Consider the following 25,951-nt stretch of genomic DNA (forward strand, 5'->3'; position numbering starts at 1 on the left):
GTGTTGTTGGTACATTAACACCAGCTGATCCCTTCAGCGCCTCAAGTCTTGAGAGTTGCTGTTCACTGAGATAACAATGAATGAGTTGGACATCGAACTGTTTTTCACGTCTGATGAAGCCTGGTTTCAAGTTATGTCAACTCACAGAATCGCAGGTTCTGAGAAGCGGACAATCCGCCTAAGTTCCATGAAACGCAATTGCATGATCAGAAGGTTGGGGTTTGTTTTGCAGTGTCTGCACGCCGCATTATTGATCCCATATTATTTCGTCAAGCTCTGACTTTGGGGCGTTACTTCGCCAACATTTTGAAACCATTTGTGCAGCATTAACAAAGGAGGAAAAGACCTACCGTCACTTCCAACAGGATGGAGCAGCTGCCTATACAGCCGGCTGGACCTTGTAGCACATTTACCCAATCTTCACGCCTATAGTTGTTAACAGAGGTCACTCTGGTCGCTGTCCTAGCTGTCCACTCAGGTCAACTGATATATAGTTTACGATATCCATGTGTGGAGAGTACTCAAGTCGCAACAAGCCTCGTCGTCTTCACGACTGAGAATGCACCAATTCCAGCAGTCCAGCTTCGATCCGCCTTCAGCAACTGGCTCGCCAGGACCAAAAAGTGCCAAGAGATAAAGATAGACACTTTCAACGTGTGGTATAGACAGGTTGGTACAGTATTTTCTTTCCTCTGTTGTCTTCCTTTCCACCTTGTAAATCTGTTCTCCAGACCACTTTTTGTTTTACCCCAACCTGTACTTATGAGATTTCTATGAGAACTCACTGCCACATATTTCACACTGAAAACTGCTGAATTAGAACATCTCTAATCCCACATTCACTTCTTCATCTCGCCCTGCGTTTCATATTGCACGGATTGCATACAGTATGTAATGATGCTGGAAAATTTACTTATTGTCGCGTGATTATAGTTAATTTCAGATCGCAAACGATAGCAAATACTACCTCAATAGCCGTATTGTCACTCGAAATAACATACTACGCTGAAAAGTAACGAATCGATTTACCTTTGGTTAATGAATGTTAGTTAGCTTTGCCATAACACTAAGGGGAATATTTTTAAAGGACAATCAGAATTCTTAACGGACACTAAGACAATAATATGATACTATTTTATAAGCACTTCAGCGGAGATTTATCGCTGTTTACCTGCTCAGTGCTTCTGTCACATATATTGTGTCACAGATTTGCTGTGGTCGTACGTACAAATGGGGCGGGTAAACGTAGAGCTTATCTTAATTAAATTCCCCTGTGCATAAATTACACGAATATTGGTCCCAAGTTCCAAATTGTCATATTTTTCTAAGTAATTCCAACGCTTGCTTCTCTGTATTTTGGTTTATATAACGTTTTCACTTTAACAGAGACACGTAAATGTACATAAGAGCGAGCACCATATTTTGCATTCGGTACTATTCCCACTACAGCTATTAACAGAAGTTGAATGTTCTATTTGGAAAAGTAGGCTGCTTGTTTGCTGAATGTCTTATGCAACCGATCAGCCACATTTACGACTCCTTAACAACTATGGCTTGCAAATTAAAAGTTAATCTTAAAAGCGACAAACACAAAACTGCATGCTAGTAGAAAGTAGTATCTCAACCAATGTACGAAGTTTTCGTCTAACACATGAGATTACATTAGTTACTAGTGTAGCAGCACATAGATTGAGATTTTCATGAACAGGACACTAAAAATTTAGTAGGAAAAGTAACACACTGTCCAGTCACATTCTGTGATCGCCTGTCAAAAGCACGAATAACCACCCTTTTCAGAGCGACCCACTGCGAGGCGTGCAGGAAGGGAGTCAGCCAGATTCTGAAAGATACTAACAGGTGTGTGGAGCTATGCCGAGTCCAGTGCCGTGGTAAGCTACGCTAGGTTTCTCCGCTGAGGCTCTGTGGCGAAAACAACACGAGAATGTTTATCCAAAAGATTCTCGATTGGGTTTAAATTAGGGGAGTTTGTTGGCTAGGGAGTACGTTAAACCCATCCTGGTGCTCTTCGAATCACACACATTCACTGCGAGCTCTGTGACACGCTGAATCTTCCTGCTAGTAGATGCCATTGTGCCAAGGGGAAACGAAATCTATGCGGAGGTGGACTTGCTCCCCAAGGAGAGATGAATTCTTGTGTTGATCCACTATGCCTTCCCCAATGACGAAATCGCCCAGGGAATGCCACAAAATATAAAGATTCCTCATCCGACATCCACACTTCGTCAAGTGCTGTAGGCTGTATGCTTTCAGACGTTACACGGCGTACACACCAACGGCTATATGTTCGACGGAGCATGCCATGTGATTCATCTGAAAAGGCCACGTGTTCCAAGTCGGTGGATGTCCCGTTGCGGTACTAGCGTGCAAATTCCAGCCTTTACCGCTGATGAATAGCAGCCAGGAATGGTTGTATGAACCAGGCGCCTGCTGCAGAGGCCCGTACGCAGCAACGTTCACCGAACGGTCGTTGAAGGCACACTGTTGGTAGCCCCTTGATTCATAACTGGTCAACTGCTCAGCCGTTGCAAGTATAATTGCCAGTACACATCTTCCCAGTCATCGTTCACCTCTGTTCTCTATAGCCTGTGACATCACTGTTGCCTCGGAAACGGTTTAGGATGGCGCTATTTTGCCATGTAGGGTATACAGTAATGACGGCGGCCCTAGAACCGTATATTCAGTACTGCCGGAAATATTTCCACCCTCGGCCCGAAAGCCAATGAGCATACCGTTTTAAAAATCAGGCAGATCACTCCGTTTCCGCATTACGACAACGACTGCAACGTTTGCTGATCCCCATCGACGCGCCTTATATATCCTCTGCTGCCAGAGCTGCCACCTGCTGTATGTGAGTGTTTATTCCGCGTTGACGCCGAACATTGGTGGTGATCACATTGATGTGACTGGTCTGTGTAGGTCAATCTGCCACGCATTTCCAATTCGCTTACACATTTTAGGCAAACCTGTATGTTTTTGTTTAGGTATACGGAAATAAATGCTGATAACAATGTGCCAAATTAAATTGTACAATGCTCGTTTTGGGCTTTCAGTAGTTGGAGTCAGGTAATCAGATTTCAGTACACAGTTTTCACCACGCACAAACAGACCACTGCATTATACTTCCAAGCGCAATATGAAAACCCCGCGGTTCCCTATTATAGTCTGTCTTATGTAAAATCTACTACACTACTCACCACCGTCGTTGAGAGAGCATTTTTGTGACCAGCGTGTCTCAATATCGTGTCATGTAAGACACCCGGAGAAACAAGGCAGCTTTGTTTGATCTTTTTTTATTTTTTGCACGTCTTTCAATCCTTCTTAATTAAAGCTACTACAGTTTTGCTTTTGGAATATGTAAATGATCAGTACAATGTTAATGGGAATAAACAGTAGCAAATGTGAGCTACAGCTGACAGTTAAGCACAAATATATACATAATACTGATCAACGTAAAGTAAAGATTTTGTATGTATTTAACGTTGGATTTCAGAGGTGTAGGAACTGACGTGGGGTTGGCAGATGTGGGCCTATTTTATAAATGTATTTATTAACAACATAAATATTTTCATATAAACACAGTAACATCAAAGTGTGTTATGAAATTAATAAATCAACAAAATTCTGTGCTCCACTGACCCTTACGTAAAAACTTTCATAATGCAACAATTCAGTAAATAAAAACAAAACTTCCAAGCAGTACTGTAAATACAATTAGATGGTACTAGTCAATGGATACCTCCTAACATCTGGTGGACTTCCTCGCAGTATAGTATATACACTTAAGTGATACAAGTCATGGGAGACCTCTTACTACCTGGTGGACATCCTTTTGCCAGGCGTAATGCTGCAGCTCAACGTGGCTCGGACTTCACAAGTCGTTGGAAGTCCCATGCAGGAATAGTGCGCCGTACTGCCTCTATAGCCGTCCGTAATTGCGAAAGAGTTGCCAGAGAAGGATTTTGTGCTCGAAGTGCGCTCTTGATTACGTTCCTCGGATGTCCGATGGTATACCTGCCGTGTTACATGAATTGTCCAGAATGATCTTCAAACCAATCGCAAACACCAGTGGCCGGGTGCATGGTGCATTCTCATCCACAAAAATTCCAGCATTCTTTGGGAACACGAAGTCCATCAATGGCTGCAAAAGGTCTCCAAGTAGCCGAACGTAATCATTTTCAGTTAATTATGGGTTCAGATGGACGAGAGGATCCAGTCAATTCCGTGTAAACACAGCCCACACCATTATGGAGCCACCATCAGCTTACTCAATGCGTTGTTGAAAACTTGCGCCCATGGGTTCACGGCGTCTGCGCCACACTCGAATCCTCTCTTACCAACAGAAATTGGGACTCATCTCACCAGGCCATGGTTTTCCAGTCGTCTAGGCATCAAACGATATGGTTACGAGACCAGGAGAGGCGCTACAGGCGATGTTGTGCTGTTAGCAAGCGCACTCGTGTCTGTCGTCTACTTCCATTGCTCACTAGCGTTAAATATCGCCACTGTCCTCAGGGATACATTTGTCGTGGGCCTCACATTGGTTTCTACTGTTATTTCACTCAGTGTTTTTTGTCTGTTTGCACTGACAACTCTACACAAATCATGCTGCTCTTGGTCGTTAAGTGAAGGCCGTCGCTAACTGTGTTCTCCGTGATCAGAGGTAATGCCCGAAAGCTGGTATTCTCGTCACACTCTTGGCACTGTGGATCTCGTAATATTGAATTCCCTAACGATTTTCGAAATGGAACGTCCCAAGATTGTAATTCCAACTACCATTCCGCATTCAAAGTCTATAAATTCCCAGCATGTGGCTTTAATCACGTCGGTATCTGTTTCAAAGGAATCACCTGAGTACGAATGATAGCTCCGCCAGTGAACTGCCCTTTTATACCTTGTGTTTGCGATGCTATCGACATCTGTATCTATGCACTTCGCTATCTCATGACATTTGTTACTTCAGTGTGCACACACACTCCACACACAGCATGTTAACATTGGGCAGCTACATGAACGCTGAGAAATGAATGCACAAAATCACAGCATGTTCTACCTCTGCTATTAAAGACCTTAACTAGAATATACTATTCCTTTTTGCAGCAGGCTAACTAGTCTACGAGCGACACCAGGAACATAAAATGCAGCTATTTACAGTGGTGCACACACCTTCATTGTAATTCGTAAATTAAACTAGGTGTGTTATTATGACGGAAATTATACATCTAGAAATGCAATATCCTATGAGTGTGTAATTGGTTAGTGGTAGAAACGACCAGAGATAAAGCAAGATGCAGGTTTAAAGACATCGCAGACTCTCTCAAGAACATTTTTCGGACTAAAAGCTGTAGGAATGGGATTTTCAGAGTTGCCTCAGAATCCTATTCGTGCAGTATTAGATCAGAGGCAAGTTCCTCTAGCTGTGGAGCAAGGGAAAGTGGCTTGGGACACTGTGCTTTCCCCAATCGTAAGAAGATATGTATCAAGGATTCCCCTTTTTCTTTGTTTCTACTTTCAGTAGCTATTCTGGGAGAACTCCATAGATATCAGGCTAGAGAAACTATTAGTTCAAGAAAGTTACGTAGCCCTTACAAGAAAGCAACACAGTAGCGCAGCATGAATTATTCAGTATCAACGGTCGAGTTGATGATATTAGGTATGAGTACGAAACAGCACTTTTGTCTGGTGAACAGGACTCTGTGACTGTTAGTCGAGATTCTGAGCTTCACAGTGATTGTGTTACTGTGGTACACAGGTTGTTGTTCAAAATTATGATAATGATTTGACCAGTGTATATGGTTTTCCAACTGTGACTACCACCACTGCAAATATGCAAGTGCGTGTGGGGGATATACCAGCCAGTGCATTTGCTAGCCATGTCCTTAACGGAGGGTTTCAGATGTTTTTTTACTGGTAAGAGAGAAAATTTAAGCGGGTAGACGAACATACAAAATGAAAATTGAGCGGAAAATTTATGTATCTGTGTCAATAAACAGGGTGAGCATTTGAGTGGGAGATTAACTGAATTAGCAGACCTGCAGGAAAATGTAAATGTTGTATAAAGTGAATTAGCATAACAGCAGCAAAATTGTGTGAGAGAATGTAGAGATACGGTTGAAAAGCTCACATATATGTTTGCTGCGGTACGATATAGTTTAGATGAAAAAATTCGAATTTTATCAGTGTACCACAGCTAGTTACAGTACGAGTTAAGATGTGAGCAGGAGGTAAACTACAAAAAAGTAGGAGATAGATATGTGATACTCGACGTGGACAAAGTTAAATTGAGAAAGAAGTTTGAAAAATTCTAAATATTAAAACTACAGAAGGCAAAGGACAGAAAATAATTTTTATCTAAAACCCAATAATGAAATCGAGGAGGATGGTGAAAATTTTAGGGCACAAATTTCGGAACAAAGTGTAGTAATACACGGATTGGAGAGTCAATTGGAGGTATTGAAGTGAACTGAGATAAACGAGAGTTTTAAACGAAAAGATGTGCTTCTTATACACGAGGAACAAATGCAGGAAACAGAATGGACATTACACAATCCTGTAGAAGATGATGAGGAGGTTAGAACCCTGCTGAAATTAAAGCATGGGCATTGTGTGGTTAATATTCGTCACCAAGGGCTATGCACATGACTTGCACGAATGAAAAACATTAGGGGAGTGAAGGTTAGGTCATACAGAAAACAATGGAGGAAATTTTGGGAACGTCACTGAAAAAACAGCAAGACTCAGTTAATGAAAATGACTGGGAGTGTGGTCCGGATAATTATTGACCCATCCGTCTCCTGGATGCATATAGAAACGTTCAATAGCTTTCACTACAGCAGGAAACAGAGGGATTCGATTGCTAACATTTCTTGTCGTTGTAGAAGTATGAAGTATTTGGTAAGTCTGACAAAGTTATCCGTCGCAGGTTTTGGTTTAAGCAGTTTTAATTTTCATAGCCAACCACACGTCAAAGTGGATAACGAATCGAATTCATGTGTCGTTGCTAAGAATGCTGGACCGAGACTTGCACTCGGGACCTTTCATTCTCGAATACTATACAACTTTGAAATTGTGGCTTTCATATGGGCCAGTAACATGGTTCATAAAAGGAAACACGTTATGGTAGACCTCAGGCAGAAACTCGAAATTAGAGACAAGTTGAGCTTAGTTCTTCGCAGAACGCCGTTTTTGCTTGATACAGTGTTGAACGAACAACTATTTATGACGAAACTTTAATGGATAAATAGATAATCAAGATCATAAAGGAAAGTTACGATGTGGTGGCCAGGTATGTTTACAGATCGTGTATATTAGTTCAGAGTAAGAGAAATCAGAAATTCTTTATAAAGCTATACCCCACTTATAACACTCCTGTCTACTACTGCTGTACCATAACCTTAAAGCTGGAAACAGGTTTTGAAATAAAACTATTTTATTAAAGCAATTATGGTACAACGCAACAGAGAAGTGTTACCCTCCGAGAGGAATTTTGTTATGTTGACCGTGTTGTACCTAACGGAGGTGGCTTATCGGAAATGAAAGTCAGAATTACGTAAATATATGAACAGTAACAAACAAACTTTTGCCTATCTGCACTGTTTAACGGATAAAGGAAACGGTCGCCAGCCTAACTAGGCAAAAGAATGATTAACATTCTCGTTCAAGGAAGTAGGTATGCATAACTTTAACGGACAAACACAACCTAGGCTTGGCCACACGCGAGTCCAATGAACTCTGACACCTGCATATTTTAACGTTAAGGTTGGAACAAACAGCTAGAGCAGCACAAACTATTTGTAAAATTATAATAGATAGCGAAACACACTATTACTTTCAGGGCTTATTCAAACTGAATGGTCTTTATAACGTTACTATTTATATTCACTGCAGAATCATTAATTGGATATCGGTTGAGTCTCTCTCAGTTAAATACTTTTCCATTTAAAATGAAAGTTAATTGGAATTCACTAACAGGTTACTTCTCACTGACTTTTGAATAACGATATTACTGTTTTCATAAATAGTAGTAAAGGAAAACCTGTGGATCTTACTACACTATTAATATGCAGTGTCAATACCCGAAGGAAACAAGTTCTTTGCAAGCCAATATATCTTTCCGCAACTGCAGCTTTCCACTTTTACTACAGTGAGACACAAAATTAACATATTTGTAAAATACTGACACACCGTCTGTGATTTACAACAAGCAGCAATGTGATAATTTACTAAGCAAAACTTTATAAGCCTCAGTCTCAAGAACTTTTAATTTTGAAGTTGGCAACAACACTTTAATAAGCTGTTTTAATAAGAAAATTATTTTCAGTAAGCATCATTTACTTTAACTCACTCTCTTGCGACATTAACTTTAACTTCCTTTTTACTAAGTTCAAGAGGCATTAATTAGCAAAACACTGGTTTTTAATGTTCTTTCAGTAGGGACACCCGGTAATCACTTTAGTTCAAACGGAGAGGAACCTGAGAGGTGTTATGATAAGGAAAAAATCAAGGTAGGTACATAAATTCAGTTATAAGTTACCTTATATTTGATCACACTAAGCATCCAATGAGCTGATCCTTCACTGTACATTATTATAGCATTCCGATACAGTCATTGCGCAATGTGGTGGCAACTGCATGTTGGTAGGTGGATTCGCAGGCAGAGTTGCTGGACTCTGGCCCTTCTTGGTGGCGATGATAGATACAAATTCCAGAATAGTTCCAGCTATTTATCCTTACATCCGAGGCATTGGAATGTAGCAGATAAAGCCTCTCTCGGAAGCAGCACAATATGCATCTTTTACATGGCTGCGCACAGTTTGGTAGCTCGTCTCCGACTCGTAGCTCGTCCCCGACTGACTCGTCCCCAACTGACTCTTGTTCCACCGTTTCTACCCAGGCCAACCACAATTTGCGCGCGCTACACAGTTCCGTTCCCGAGGGGAACCACCACACCTTTTACATACAAGCCGGCCGCGGTGGTCTAGTGGTTCTAGGCGCGCAGCCCGGAACCGCGCGACTGCTACGGTCGCAGGTTCGAATCCTGCCTCGGGCATGGATGTGTGTGCTGTCCTTAGGTTAGTTAGGTTTAAGTAGTTCTAAGTTCTAGGGGGCTGATGACCACAGTAGTTAAGTCCCATAGTGCTCAGAGCCATTTGAACCATTTTTTTATACAAACTAATTAAGAATCCTAAGTGAAGGTCAGCAGTTTACATAACAGTAACCAAATACATTAAATAAAACAGAACATTTGCACATATTGACACTTCTAGAAAGAAATTATTCACACAAAATTACAATTATATACAGTAAGTGTTGTTCCCTCTAAATGGGACAAGGAATTTAAATGACAGATACACTACATTGCATAGAATCAAATCAAGACATCAAAGTTCTCACAAAGAAAGGAGCATACAATTTTATGTTATTGATCCAAACACATTTACAGAGGCTCAACGATGTAACATTAAATGAAACAAAAGCAAAATAAATTCGTACAGCACAAGAGCTATGGTGCTACACACTCTAGTTGCATATAAGAGTAGAGTGAAACAGGAAACTCAAGTAATTTTAGGTCAAGGTGTAATTTAGCAAACAGCGAGCTTCTAAAATAGACTCTGCTTAGTAGTAGCAAACAAGTATGATTTGCTTAACTGAGTTTTAGATTACAGACAGATTATCACCATATATCTACCTGAGTCAGACTTACTGGGATGATAAGAGGAATTATTGCAAAAATTTTGTGGCATAAAAGTATTTTCCTCTACTGATGTACTGGCAAATACATTAAAAATGATGTCAGTTCCTTACGGATGTAAAAATTGTAGGGTGTTCTACCAAGCTTTTCTATCCATTTATTAGCCAGTAGGGCACAAACAGCGTGAAACAGGGGACCACTATGATTAAAATTTATAGTCATTCAGGGTTCATTTGCCCAACCAGATTCTTTAAACGTAGAGTATAGAGGCATCAATCCCTGTAGCACCCCTATAATCCAGAGTATTTTATCAGTATAGGCAAGATGAAATTACCAGTTCACCTTCGATGCATTGTATTAGCACGGTCCTGTAAAGAGATGTCGAAGACTTCAAAGGTATCTTCCAGCAGTCTGAATATAATAGGGATAATTTGGTGTGCAATGAATGAAGTGAGTCTATCATTACAATAAACCACTACACAACAGATGTCAGAGTCGGAATCTTAGCAATGGGTCTGGGAGAATGCCCAGGTATTAATGGTTTGAGGGGTAATACTAAAGAGCAAAGTCCACTAAACCCTTAGAAGTCCAGACTTTCAGTAACCAGCCAAAGTGCAGCCTCTGGTCACTCAAGCAGAAATGACGCAGACGATAATGAAATCTTGTGTGCTGCAATGTTGTTAGTTAATTACAAAATTAAACAATGCTGTACGAACTTCCTGGCTAATTAAAACTGTGTGCTGGACCAAGATTCCTACTGGGGACTTTTGCCTTTCGCGTGCAAGTGATCTACCATCTAAGCTACCCAAGCACGAATCACGCCCCGTCTTCACAGCTTTAATTCCACCAGTACCTCGTCTCCTACCTTCTAAACTTCGCAGAAACTCTCCTTCGAAACTTGCAGAACTAGCACTCCTGGAAGAAAGGGTATTGCGGAGACACACCCTGGGGGAAGTTTCCAGAATGAAATTTTCACTCTGCAGCGGAGAGTGCGCTGATATGAAACTTCCTAGCAGATTAAAAGCTGAGTGCTAGCCCGAGACTCGCATTCGGGACCTTTCATTCTGGAATACTATACAACTTTGAAATTGTGGCTTTCTTTATGGGTCAGTAACATGGCTCATAAAAGGATACTCGTTATGGTAGACCTCATGCAGAAACTCGAAATTAGAGACAAGTTGAGCTGAGGTTCTTCGCAGAATGCCGTTTTTGCTTAATACAGTGTTGAACGAACAACTATTTATGACGAAACTTTAATTGATAAATAGACAACCAAGATCATAAAGGAAAGTTGTGAAGTGGTGGCCAGGTATGATTACAGATTGTGTATATTAGTTCAAAGTAAGAGAAATCAGAAATTCTTTATAAAGCTATACCCCACTCCAGTTGCATATAAGAGTAGAGTGAAAGAGGAAACTCAAGAAATTTTAGGTCAAGGTGTAATTTAGCAAACAGCGAGCTTCTAAAATAGACTCTGCTTAGTAGTAGCAAACAAGTATGATTTGCTTAACTGAGTATTAGATTCCAGACAGATTATCACCATATATCTAAATGAGTCCGACATACTGGGATAATTAGAGGAACTATTGCAAAAGTCTTGTGGCATAAAAGTATTTTCCTCTACTGATGTACTAGCAAATAGTACAGCACCCGAGTTGTTTATAATATGCTGCATTTCTACATTTTCGTACTTGTTACGAATTTAGATGGCTGTCTTTTGGATTGAGTATATCTTCTGCCCCATTTATTCTAGGACTTAACATAATGCTTCAAGATGAATGAAAATCATTGGTTACTTTTTGTGTTACTGATCTCTTGATTGTGGAGAATTCGTTGCCGCAGTATAAAAGTTACACATGTTTTTTGAGTGACCTGGGATATCATCATACTTGGAAAAATCACCATTTTGGACTCACAGTATTAAATGATTGCGAAATGCAGCCTGATCTACAAAAACGAAAGGAGGTTAAGGAATGTTATCCCCATCAAAGAGAAGCAACTGAGACCCTTGTAAAGGATTGGTTGAATTTTGTGGAAGATATATTAATTGAAACATTTTGTCCCTTATGTGATTATGTAGTCCAACAGGGAAGAAAGAGGCACAGTACTGGATCAATAATTACAGAATGAATTAGTTATCGTTATAAATGCTTCAGTGAATGCAGCAATCTCAGCACATATTGGATCTCAGGCAACCTTTTCATATTATGGCTGCTCAGGGACAGGCCTGGGTACTGTTCTACTCCAAGAGACAGAGGTGAATGAATCATCATCATGGAAAACAATACTGTTGACGAGTTGCATTCTCTATGTATGACCCAATTAATCACTGAACCGCAGGCCTTAGCTGCTATCTGGACATTTAAAAATTGAGGTATTTTTAGTTTGCCATTACTCATGGTTTCTAAATTAATACATCAGAGATTAGCTTATTGGATGCTCTGTTGCAAGAATACAAGTTTATCGTTGAACACATCTCACTTAACCGAAATTTCGTGGCAGATGCGTTATCTTATGCCCCCTACAGTTTACCACACTATCCTAGAAGAATGGACGGGATAAAGAGTTTTGTTTGCTTCAGTTTAAGAATGTAACTTTCGAAAATTATGTGACATCACACATGTTGTGCAAAAACGGTTCATGTGTTGGGATCTAGGAGACACTAGATGGTTCATAGTCATTCCACCACTTAGTACACAAATTAACCTGGTACAGTCATCTATGTTACAATCATTTCAGTACATGCACTTTTGTAAGTTAAAGGAAGCATGTCACTTGAAAGTCATACAGACATGGAAATCAGATTGTCTACACCACATCCCACTTGCAAAATCATGGATAGAGTGCAGTTTTGTCAAATACAGACAAGGTTGGAGACCATAGCCATTATTTGAAATAAAATGTTCACGGTGTACAGCAATCAGCCACAAACTGCATTCAGGAAACTTTATTGAAAAAAATGCTGTTACCTGCTTCGAATTGATACAATCCATCTTCAAACGGCTTTCATCCTTTCGTCAAAAGATGTAATGCAATGGTTTACGGGTGAGCTGCTCCAGGATAAACAATAATACACAGTTACCAACATGTAATAAAGATGTTTCCACTATAGATTTGTGTTAGAATGCAACTTACATTAAATGTCAGTCTGGAACACTTGTTCTCACAATTTTCATCTAAAGACTAATATCCGAAATTTTTTTTCTGTTTTCCCCCATTTTCAAAAACATTCGTTCGGTCACGAAAATAATGCCCCGTGTACGTCACACAATATGTCTCGAATATGTGAAAAGAAACAGAGTTTGCAAAGCTTCTGAGTGCCAAAGGTGCTGCAGTAAAACAATATAAGAAATATGGCGCTTTTGAAAAAGGAAGCTTAAATTACTGGTATGTTTAGTTGAAAAAAATATTCTATATTACATGTATGGCATTAAATACAGATGGATAAAAGGGGTAGTATGTAAGGAATTCCATGCTTATTTTTCGTTTTTCTGACTTGACAATGAACATTATAATTATATCTTCAGCATGGCACTGGTGTATGGGTTACAGTTCTGCTATTACTGTGAGACTTTAAAAAAATTAAGAGTTTCATATGAAGCTATTTTCCTCCATCCTGTACCTTCCATTTTTATACTACACCAAGTAATTACAGTAATTTTGGTGGCCAATACAGGCAATGTGAAACAGGTCTCTTCTCTTTCAAATAACACTTGCAGGTTCCAACATCTGTACTGTAACAGCTTGTTCTTTCGCTTGCGCTTTTGTCCCAAAGTCTTCACAGCGTCAGCATGATTACTATTGGATGCGGCACAGTTAATTGAAGAGGTGGCTGGATGCCCACCCTGTACCCCCCAGGACAGAAACAGCGTACCTCAGCTGTCTGCATCTAGTGTAAACCATGAAATAGTGGAACGTGTTTCAAATGTCTGCAAGTCGTGTAGCTGAGGTGGGACGTGAGAACCAGTCCCGTATTCATCTACAGGAATGTGGAACACCGCCTAAAAACCACATCCAGGCTGGCCGGCACACCGGCCCTCGTTGTTAATCCTCCAGGTGGATTTGATACACGGCCAGCGGGCCTACTGGAGTCCAGGGTGACAGCACATTAGCGGTCTTGGCTATCCTGGTGGGTCAACATGTTGTTGATACAACTGTACTGACATGATCCAATCCAGTTTTGGTTTCTAGATTGAATACAAGACTGTATAAAATTGTTTCTAATTTATATACACTATAATCAGTTACTTATTCTCATGCACCACATTACATATAAACTTTCAAATTTGTTAATATTTGGAAGAAGTAGTTGTTACTGAATCACAAATGTTTTATTTCATAGACTGACTACCATACCCCAATAAAAAATCCTTCAAATGGCTCTAAGCACTATGGGACTTAACATCTGAGGTCATCAGTCCCCTAGACTTAGAACTACTTAAATCTAATTAACCTAAGAACATCATATACATCCATGTCCGAGGCAGCATTCGAACCTGTGACCGTAGCAGCAGCGCAGTTCCTGACTGAAAAGCCTAGAAGCGCTCGGCCACAGCGGCCGGCTAGCATACCTCCCTAAGTGGCCTCACATAATCTTTCCTAGTTTGTACTTTTTACTGAAAATCTAGTAGCAAATGTGGCATAATGAGTTTCGAATTTCTACTTTTAATATGTTAGCACATGTGAGAATAATTATCATGTGAGAATGATGAAAATGAGAGAGTAATGAACATAATATGCTAGTGGATATGCGCCAGTAGCTTATTTAATGTTACCGACCATCCATGGATAGGATTCTAAACATCTTGGGTCATACCATAACAGCTGTGCCTATACTACAATATACCAGTTTGTCAGTACGTCTTGGCTAATGGACGTAATCATATACTATTGTGTGCTTTCTGTGCTGCATTTTCTGTGCTGTGCATGCCCGAGGCATGATTCGAACCTGCGACAATAGCAGCAATGCGTTTCCAGACTGAAGCGCCTAGAACTACTCGGCCACAGTGGCCGGCACACATGACTTGAGTGGGGACGACTCTGGTTGGTCGTTCGGTCGGTCGTCTCATCGGTCGACGTGTATTTGGTTGCCGAGCGCTTCTGGGTTCTATGTGTGTGTCGACTTGTGATCTGTCCTTGTTGTTCCACAGTGACCATTTTAGTATAGTTGGAGTTGTTTGTGGAAATGTTTTCGCGCAAACGCAAGTAGCTTCTGTGGTTTTGCCTGAGCAGTTATTTTAATGCCGTCTGCATGCTGAATTGAGTCAGTTGGTTGGGATGGAGCAGCGATAAACTCTCCGCAGCATGATACCAGACCGGGATTGCTGGCAGCTGCCTCCCTATGTTGTGATTAATTATTAAATTTACTGTTACTTGCCAGTGGAGTGCACCAGCGGTATTTTCTGCCCTGTGGCCCATATTGGCCCAGCTACCTGCCCTGGTCGTTTTTGTAGCTTTCCGGCAGTATGCCTTTCCTCATCGTGTTAATGCTGCCTGGCAGGGCGTGCAGTTCGATAGTCCTTTAAGCTGTTTGGATCATATTTTGCTTAGAGTGGTTATTGTCCTCTTGGCTGTTTTAGACGCCAATTTCTGAAGACACAGTGCTGTTCGTATCCTCGTCCCTGCCCGATATTTTCAATCATTATGCCGTTGGTTGGACGGAAAGGAATTGGTTTAATTTGTTGGTCGGTCCTTGGGCCTAGTTTGGGTTGCCATCCAATTATTTAACCGCAGCTCATGGCTACCTGTCTCACCTCACCTTACATTTGAACTACCTTCTCAGGCTGACCCTTGGAACACTTCTGAGCACCACTTGTTATGTTTGTTTAGATTGTGAGTGTGACCTCCCCACAGATAAATACATATAACACTCAGATTTAGTGTAACCTCCCAACAGATGAAAATATAATTTAGTAGAATGTAAGGAGTCTGTACAAGACAGGAGATGCAATCAGTGTGGTCAAAGAAATTCATAGGTACGAACTAGACCTAGTTGCACTGCACTGCAAGAAATACGATGGGATGATGCTGGCAGCATTGATGTTGAAAACTGTATTATTCTGTATGGAGCCTGTGAACGAGGTCATCTGTTAGGCACTGGTTTCCGCGTCAGTAAGACTTTGGCCACTAATGTTTCAGAATTCGTTTCAGTCAACCCAAGAATATCTGTTCTAACAATGGACGTAAAGCATATTAAGGCGACCTTTGTGAACTGTCATGCTCCCAAGGAGGACAGAGAAAGTGAAGTGAAAGACGAGTTCTAGGCACAGCTAGAGGCAGTGATGGACGCTATACCAAATGCACACCTCAGGGTCCTCCTTGGTGACATGAATGCCAAGGTTGGGAAAGAACAAATATTCCAAGACACAACAGGAAGCCACAGTCTACACAACCTAAGCAATGACAGTGGGGTTAGGATCATCAGCTACGCTACATCGTTAGGTTTGTTCATCTCCAGCACAAACTTCCAGTGGAAAAACATACATAAAGCAACCTGGGTGTCACCAGATGAGAGAACTGAAAATCAAATAGACCATGTAGCCATTGATCTCAGAGCCAAGAGATGGGTGTTAGACGTTAAGACAGCGCGGGGTGCCAAAGGTTGGAGTGATCATTTCCTGGTCAGATGCCTTTTAAACATACAGTGTAAAGGAAGAACGGGGCCTAAGTTAAAAAGAGTGGAAAGGTACCATGTGGAGAAACTGAAAGATGAGGCAACGAAGACCGGATACCGGTTGCAACTTAGTAACCGCTTTGAAGCACTCAGTAAAATGGACGCGAATCAGGAACTTGAACTTATGTGGGGAAACATCCAGAGCTCAGTTAGGGATACAGCAAAGGAAACACTCATGGGAAAGCCAGTGGGCAGGAAGATCTGGTTTGTAAAGGAACGTAGTAAAGGAACGTACAGATGCACTGACAAGGAAAAAGGAAGCCAGGAGCAAGTGGCTGAAGGGGACAAATTTGGCACAGGGCAAAGCACAATTTGAGGAGGTCCGAAAGACGACACAACCAATTCTGAGAAGAGCAAAGGGGAAATACATAAGGGATATCATCACTGACGCAGAAACAGACTTCAGAGGACAAAAGACTAGGGAAATGTTTCGAAAGGTGAAGTACCTCTACAAAGGTCACCAGGCCAAGCAGTAACTCGTCAAAGATTCCCATGATAAGATCCTGACGAACGATAGGGACATAGCTGGGAGATGGAAAGAGCACTTTCGACAGCTGTTAAATTGTGATTAACCCGAACTGCAGTTTGATTTCCAATACCCAATTACAGCCGATGCAGACTATCCCCCACCTACCCTGGATGAGATAAAGACCAGAATCAGACACCTTGAACAGAATAAGAGTCCATGTGAAAATGGAATACAGGCTGAAATGATCCTGGCAGGAGGGGAGAAACTTGCAGAAAAAATTCACCGACTGATACAGGCAATATGGACCAAAGAAGAATTACCAGGAGAATGGAAAACAGCTCTGATTTGTCCAATACATAAGAAGTGCGACAAACTGAAATGTGACAACTATCGGGAAATCGCCCTGCTTAACGCCTGCTGTAAGATCCTGTCCAATTGCCTCATACATAGAATTCAGCCAGTGGTAGAATCGGTGACTGGGGAGTACCTGGGAGGTTTCCGGCCAGGACGTTCAACAGTGGATCACATCTTCAGTCTCCGGCTGCTCACTGAGAAACTGGGTGAATATGGTAAAGATTTGCATATTTTATCCGTTGATTTTAAGAAGGCCTATGATTTCATACATCGCAAGAGCCTGCTCAACTGTTTAAGGGAGTTTGGCATAGCAGAGAAACTCATCAATCTGATTAAGATCTGTCTGAATGAACCGCGTGCAGAGGTGAAGATGAGAAATCACGTAACTGAGGAGTTTGAAATTGTGACAGGCAAGGAGATGGGCTGTCCCCTATCCTGTTCAACTTTACCCTCGAGAAGATCGTACGCGAGACGTTCCAACAGAACGAAGGGATTGAAATCGAAGGAAAGAGACTGGCATACTTAGCCTATGCAGACGACATCTGTTCACTATCTAGGTCGGAAGAGGAGTTGGAGCAAATGACCAAAGCACTATAGGAGGTTGCCAGCAAATTTGGGCTACACGTAAACGGAGCCAAGACAGAGTACCTCGTTTTGACGCGTGGACATTGTCAGACTGCTGATCATCTACAATCACTGCAGGTTGGGGACCAGTGCTACAAGAGAGTGCAAGAATTCCCTAGGGGCACTTTTCACTGAGAACTCGTCATGTGAAGCAGAGATCAGTGCCAGAATACAAGTAGGAAACCGATCTTACCAACTGCTTTGGTCCAGATATCTTTCCAGACAGTTCTAGATTCGACTGTACAAAACCCTGATCCAGCCTATTGCTCTATATGGCTGTGAGACACGGAGTATCCGGAAACAGGACTTCCATAAGCTCCTTGTTTTTGAGAGAAAAGTGCTTCGGAAGGTCTTCGGTCCAGTTATGGATGCAGATACAGGGGAATGGAGGGTGAGATACAACCAAGAGATTGAGGAACTATACCAGCAGCCCAACATAGCAGGAACTGTCAAAGCCAAACGAATGCAGTGAGCCAGCCAAGTGGCCATAGCAGGAACTGTCAAAGCCAAACGAATGCAGTGGGCCAGCCATGTGGCCCGAATGGAGGATCACAGATGGCCTCGGAAGCTCCTGTATTTCACACCTACATTAAAGAGACCGCCAGGGAGACCCAAGAAGCGCTGGAGGGATGGACTCCATGAAGATTTAAACCAAGAGTCAATAGATGTGAACGGATGACTGATAGCAGCAATGGACAGAATACAGTGGAGGAGGAAACTTGTAGATGCGTGCGGTCCACTGTGCCTGATCACGTATTAGTAGTAGAAGTAGTAGTAGTAGTAGTAGTAGTATTCACATTCTAGTAAAACCTCCCAACAGTAAAAAATATAATTATCATTCACATTCGGTCTAATCTACCGACAGATAAATTCCGTAACCTACCAATAATAAAATGACTAATCTCTCAATCAAATTGTGGCTCACTTATAACCTTTCAATAATTGACTGTGAATTCAAAGCTTAGGCGCTCTCCAACTTCCATGTACCTATTTTATTTGTCTGACAAACCCTGTTTTCAGGGCTATATTTTATATAATTAATGTAACTATGCAGATGTTTGCCTAAACGATAAGGACATATCACTTCATGTTGTTATAATACTGCCGTCTTCTGAAGAAGATAGATTTATATCTATTGAAACCTAGGTAAAGATTACTTTATCCTTTGCAACTGGTCGGCTGCTCTTAGTCTGATTTCTTAAATATTACATAAAAGCCTTCAGCCGCATTAAATTAAAATTTTTTAAGATTGATTTTATTTTAAAAAAATTCGTTAAAATTTGTTCTATCTGAAAATATTTGTAGTCCAGGCCCTAAGCCGTTAGTTGTTCGATGTGTTAAGTGTGGCCTTCAGCCAAGGATTTACATGCAGCACTTTTAATGAGACCTTCAGCCGCGTGTATTCTTTAAAGGAAATACTTTTATAACAAGGAAGGGGTTTATTTTAAATTGTTTTCTGACTTGTTGTTCAGGCCTTCAGCCATAGTTTCAAATTTGTTTTCGCCTTCAGCCATGCTATAATATTTATTTAATTAGGCTATCGGTCGTTCGGTTGTAAGTTTAAAAAGAAATTCCTTGGTTGGAAAAAAAGTTTATTAATGTGCTTTAATTATAGTTCCCTTCAGATCTGTAGTGTAGGCCTTCAGCCGTTAATTGTTTCAAGTGAATGTTTTTATTTAAATTTTACCTTCTATTTTTAATTGATTTTGATTTCTATACCAGGCCTTCAGCCGATCTCGTTTTTGGTGTGGTTTTGAGCCTTCAGCCCAGAAAGCATCTCAGACTTTCTTTAACTAGGACCTTAGCCGTATTGTTAATTGTGATCTTTAAAGCAATGTGTAAATAAGTGGTTCTTAGAAAATGAAAGTTGTGTGTTTGATTGTGCAACTCACAGTAACTGTTTACGACCCCATCCACAATCTTAATCTTACCCTGCCTGCTCTTTGAGTACCTACCAACCAAGTTTAAAACACGATTACAGATGTACATAGAGACTGCGCATGTATATAGACATACTAATACAAAATCCATGACCAAGCGACGTGGCGCAGTGTGTAGCACACTGGACTCATATTCGGGAGGACGACGGTTCAATTCCGCGTCCAGCCATCCTGATTTAGGTTTCCCGTGATTTCCCTAAACCGCTACAGGCAAATGTCGGGATGGTTTCAAAGGGAACAGCTGTCTTCCTTCACCATCCGTCGCTAATCCATTGAGACTGATGACCTCACTGTCTGGTCTGCTTCCCCAAACAACCCAACCCAAAATCCATGTTTCAGTTGTATTTCTACACTATCCATATCTATCTTGTGATAGAAAATTAACTACTTAAACTGATTAGAAGTAAAATCGAAGTGGCCACAATAAAAAAATACTACTCCGCAGTCTATTTTAAACATTTTTGTCTCAAACTTTTTTTGTTAGTATCTTCCAAGGTAACCAACAATTTCACGTTTTTTAAAAACTCAAAAATCTAAGAGTAGTAAACAATTTTTGTTTAGAAAATTGGATTTACCTACTTCATTCAGCACGCAAGAAACAAATTCTCAACCACCTGCGATTTTTTTTACGATCAGGTTGAAATTTCACCTGTACCTCCTCTTACCCCTTAATGTGTAAGGTGTGATCTCACAGATCGCTAGCGTTTATTGTTATTGCATAATGATGGGGCAAGACATCACAGCCTTGTCTAGATGTTCTTCCCCGAAGCTGCCGTACTTTCCTTGGCCAATAGTACTTGAATGTGATGTGGACCTATACTATTACTGCTTCTTTGTACTAGCGGTCGCTGAAATAGCATCTGGGACTTTGCGTTTTGGATTCAGTAGCCGGATGTTCGCCTGTTGACTTTGAAGATACTGTTTTAAAATGATCTGAGGACAATTTAGGAAGTGTTGTAGGATTAGATGGCCGGCCGGGGTGGCCGAGCGGTTCTAGGCGCATCAGTCTGGAACCGTGTGACCTCTCCAGTCGCAGGTTGGAATCCTGCCTCGGGCATTGATGAGTTTGATGTCCTTAGGTTGGTTAGGTTTAATTAGTTCTAAGTTCTAGGGGACTGATGACCTTAGAAGTTGTGAATAATCACAACAAAAGCTCCTGACATTGCAAGAAAACTTTACATACCAAGAGCCATTGCAATGAAAAATGAGGTGCTTAGTGACCAAATCCATATAAGCAATAACTCTCTGAACATGTCAGCCACAAACACAATTACAGAGACTCGAAATATATGTAGAATAAATAATTACTGGATCTTTCTCTTCCCCTCCCTTCTCTACCCCCCCCCCCCCCTCCCTCTTCTCACTCTCTCGCCCTCTAACAAAGAACGACACATTTACACACAGCAAAATACACACACACACACACACACACACACACACACACACACACCCATACACACAAAACAAGTGAAAGTACCCAACCACACACAAAACACCAAAAAAAGACAAGAGATGAAGACCAAGCGACAGTTGTCAACACTACACACCGAAAACGCACACATGTTGAACAGAAAATGTAAAGTGCAAATGATGTATGCGATATGTTGAATCAAATGTGGCTGCAAGAGTTTTGGAAATCGCCCAACTAGAGCATGGAGACTACCGAACACATCTCCAGGACCACACACATGCGCTAACAGCGCTGGAAATCGGAAGAAACATCGGGCGTAATAATACATCACGAAATTCATCCAACAAAAGTTGATTGTAACCTAAATAAGAGAAAAATATGCCAAAACGTTACATAGTAACATATCGTAACTACCACATGATACATTTATTATATGTAAAAAAATAAGCATAAATTACGAGCCACTGAAGATGCTTCACAAATAAAAGAAGCAAAACGCGTATAGCAATAAACAAACTGCCTTCAATGAGTTGCATAGACGGAATATACCTCCACGTATGTCCAAGTCTTCGACCTTCAGCCCGTAGACATGAACTAGACAGTGCCGACAGTGACAATGGCGTAAATCGGCAGCCACGTTCACGCCGTAACAAGACCATTAGCACAGTGGTAGCGCTAACAATACTGCCGGTTGCGTGGCAGATCAGCGAGGGCGGAGCGGCAGACCGGCAGCGGACTAGCAGACGGGGAGCGGAATTCGCTCCAGACACTTGCCATCGGCGGTGATGGGGCCGCAGCGGCCACCATCTGCGCGGCTGAATGGCAGCCACGGCTAGACGCGGCCCGAGGCTATTGATTGCGGCCACAATGGGAGTGCTAATAGGAATGGCAGCCGAGCCGTGGCTGGCGGAATGCCACGCCACAATGGGGACACACTGCGCGGGGCACGCCCGCGAGACGTACTGCGGCACAACAACTGCTCAATCACACGCGATTACGAAAGTTATGAGCCCCACACAGTGCGAGGGCAAGGTGGGTCGTTGTCGGCCTGGCAGTGAAATGCGAGGCTGTGTCAAAACATTCTCAATATACACTGATTAGCCAAAACATTATTACCACTGCCCATCGCAAGATTCAGGGCCGCCTGGTGATGGAACAAAGACGAATGGAGAATCATTCTATGACCATACGGCCCGAAAATGGGGAAATATATGAACGCAAGCGACTTTGAAAAATGACAGATTCTTGAGGCCAGGAGCCGTGTTTCGGAACAGCGAAACTGGCCAGCTGGTCGCATACTACTGTTCGCATACTACAGAGAGTCTATGGAAACTGAATGACTGTGCAACCCTGAATGACTTCATCACAGAAAGCTGATTTCGGAGGCTTGCCCTCACTGTAGAGCAGGATAGATGGCTCATCTGTCGACACAGTACAATGCTCAGCTCCTGGAAGACCATCCGTCTTGTGGACGTGGGAGAGCGGCTGTTAATATAATTAATGAAAACGGAACACAACAACTGTATTTACAAAGTATTTATTACTCCGACGCCCAGTTTCTACATGACAGCTGTGTCATCTTCAGGTCCAGTTTATCGAAACACAACGTACACTGAAGCACCAAAGACACTGGTATAGGCATGATATTTCAAATACAGAGATGTGTAAACAGGGAGAATACAGCTCTGCGGTCGGCAACGTCTACGTAAGACAACAAGTGTCCGGCGCACTTGTTAGATCGTTTACCGCTGCTAGAATTGCAGGTAATCAAGATTTAAGCGCGTTTGAACGTGGTGTTATAGTCGGCGCACGAGCCATGGGACACAGTATATCCGAAGTAGTAGCGATGAAGTTGGTATGTTCCCGTGCGACCATTTCACGAGCGTACCATGGATATCAATAATCGGGTAAATATCAAATCTCCGACATCGCTGCGACCGGAAAAAGATCCTGCAAGAACGGGACCAACGGTGACTGAAGAGATTCGTTCACCGAGACAGATGTGCAACCCTTCCGAGAATTGCTGCCGATTTCAATGCTGGGCCATCAACAAGTGTCAGCGTGCGAACCATTCAACAAAACATCATCGATATGGGCTTTCGGAGCCGACGTTCCACTCGTGTAACCTTGATGACTGCAAGACACAATGCTTTACACCTCCTCTGCGCCCGTCAGCACCGACATTGGACTGTTGATGGTTGGAAACGTGTTACCTGGTTGGACGAGTCTCGTTTCAAATTGTGTCGAGTGGATGGACGTTTACGGATGTGGAGACAACCTCATGAATCCATAGACCCTGCATGTCAGTAGGGGAATAATGCTCAAGCTCGTGGAGGCTCTGTAATGGTGTGTGGTCTGTGCAGTTGGAGTGATATGGGATTTCTTATAGAGACTAGACACGACTGTGACATGACACTTGCTTAAGCATCCTATCAGATCGCCTGAATCCATAATGTCCATTGCGCATTCCGACGGACTTGGGCAGGACGATGCGACACCCAAAAAGTCCAGAATTGCTACAGAATGGCTCCACGAATACTCTTCCGAGTTTAAACACTTCCGCTGGCCACTAGAAATGAGCATTATTGAAAATATCTGGGATGCCTTGCAACGCGCTGTTCAGAAGAGTTCACCAACCCCTTGTACTTTTACGGATTTGCGGATAGCCCTGGAGGATTCATGATGTCAGGTCAGACATCAGTCAAGTCCATATCACGTCTTGTTGCGGCACTCCTACGTGCTCGAGGGGATTCTAGACGACATTAGGCAGGTGTACCAGGTTTTTTGACCCGTAAGTGTAAATAGTTACAATACCTGTTACTAAGTTGTTAATTTATATATAAAATAATATATAGTAACTGCTTTAAGATCATGATGAAAGGGAGAAAAATCAGCCAAGGCGTCTTGTGAGTATACGCCGAATTACATGGAGAATCAGTAAAAGGATATGAACACAGAAACACACACTAAAGAACACACACCGGAGAAATGTATAATAGTAATCTTACATGTGAATATTAGCACACTTTCCAACTTCTTCTTTATATAGTCGCCGCTCCAACTCAATACTCTCGTCATAGAATGCAGCTGCCTGGGCTTTCCACTAATTCTCTACAGCTCGTTGTCTGGGGTAAAATACTGTATTTATAGCTAGCGTCTATTGTGAGCAGTAATGAAACTCAGGGGGAGCCAGTTACGGGCTGTATTGCGGGTGATAAAACATTTCCCATTTCAAACGCTGCAGGAGCATCTTCATTGCCCCTACAGAGAGCGGCAGTGAATTGTCGCGATGAAGGAACTGCATGACAGTTACGTTAGGTGGGCTGCATGGAATTAGGTGAAATCTCTGACAGGCGGGAGAAACTATTTTCTAGGCAGTTTTACGTGCTCACTGTGCGCTCGGAACTGAAAATAGCGACGTGGCGCGATCGACGGGCATACTAGAGATACTGCACAACACATATGTGTGAAGATTTATCGGATTTTCACTGTGGTTTCAATTTTGGGTCCGAATGAACCTCACTTTCCGAACAGTCCTCGAAGATACACTGTCAGGAATGAACTATATCCGAGGAGTAAAAGTAACAACCTAATCTATAGCCATGGTTAATATAAACGACCCATGCATTAATGCGAATGCTGGAATATCAGGTACCATGTGCACTAGCTTACGAATACGTAATAAACGAAAAGCTCGTAATAGTAATTGTAAAAAAACTAAAATATAATGTCCTAGAACCATCCTTTTGTATCTAATCCTCATTTAATAAGTGTCATCCGAAGTGATTAAACGATGTACATACAATGCTAGTGCAAGCACAAATGTCTCTGCACACACCGTTCACCATACAATGTTGAAAATTGTTTTCAGCAGCGGACAACCCCTACGTGTCCTCATCTTGACCCAACATAGTTGCCTTTTGTGACTACAGTGTCCACGGTGTCCTCGGCATTTGACCGTGGATCAATGTAAACACGTCGCTTGGTCAGACCAATCACGTATCTTGCTACACCAGGTCAACGGTCGTGATCACATACGCTTGGTCGATACATTCTCCACTCCACAGGCGCAGGCAAGTGGGGGCAGTATTATGCTAAGCGGGCCATTAACCAGTGCTTCCATGGGTACAGTAATAGTAATCGAAGGCATTACGACCTTGTGGACTACGTTAACATTTTTACGGCCCACCTGCACCCCTTAACGCTTGGTGTTTTCCCCAACAGCGATGCCATAGTCCAGCTGGTTCACTGTACGCTTAACAAAGCTGTAACCGTGCTGCAATGAAACTTTGATTTCTTGGTCACCAGATTCGCCTAATCTGGGACGTTATCGAGTCGCAGCTTCGTGGCCACTAAGCACTGGCATGTAGGTTACGGGAACTGTGCGACCCATATAGAGACGTCTGGTGCACATACTTCCTGACCCATGCCAAACAGAATCCCTGCTGTATGAGAATCACTACAGAGCAGGTCGCGCTGGGCTTAGCCCACTGGATTTGCGTCCGGGAGGACGACGGTTCTAACCCGCGTCCGGCCATCCTGATTTGGGTTTTCCATGATTTCCCCAAATCAGTTCTAGCAAGTGACGGGATAGTTCCTTCGAAAGGACACGGCCGATATCCTTCCCTGTCCTTCCCCAATCCCAGCTTATACTCCGTCTCTAAGGACCTCTTTGTGGCCGGCCGGAGTGGCCGAGCGGTTCTAGCCCCTACAGTCTGGAACCGCGCGACCGGTACGGTCGCAGGTTCGAATCCTGCCTCGGGCATGGATG

The sequence above is a fragment of the Schistocerca americana genome, chromosome 3 (assembly GCF_021461395.2).
Source record: "Schistocerca americana isolate TAMUIC-IGC-003095 chromosome 3, iqSchAmer2.1, whole genome shotgun sequence".
Taxonomy (NCBI): domain Eukaryota; kingdom Metazoa; phylum Arthropoda; class Insecta; order Orthoptera; family Acrididae; genus Schistocerca; species Schistocerca americana.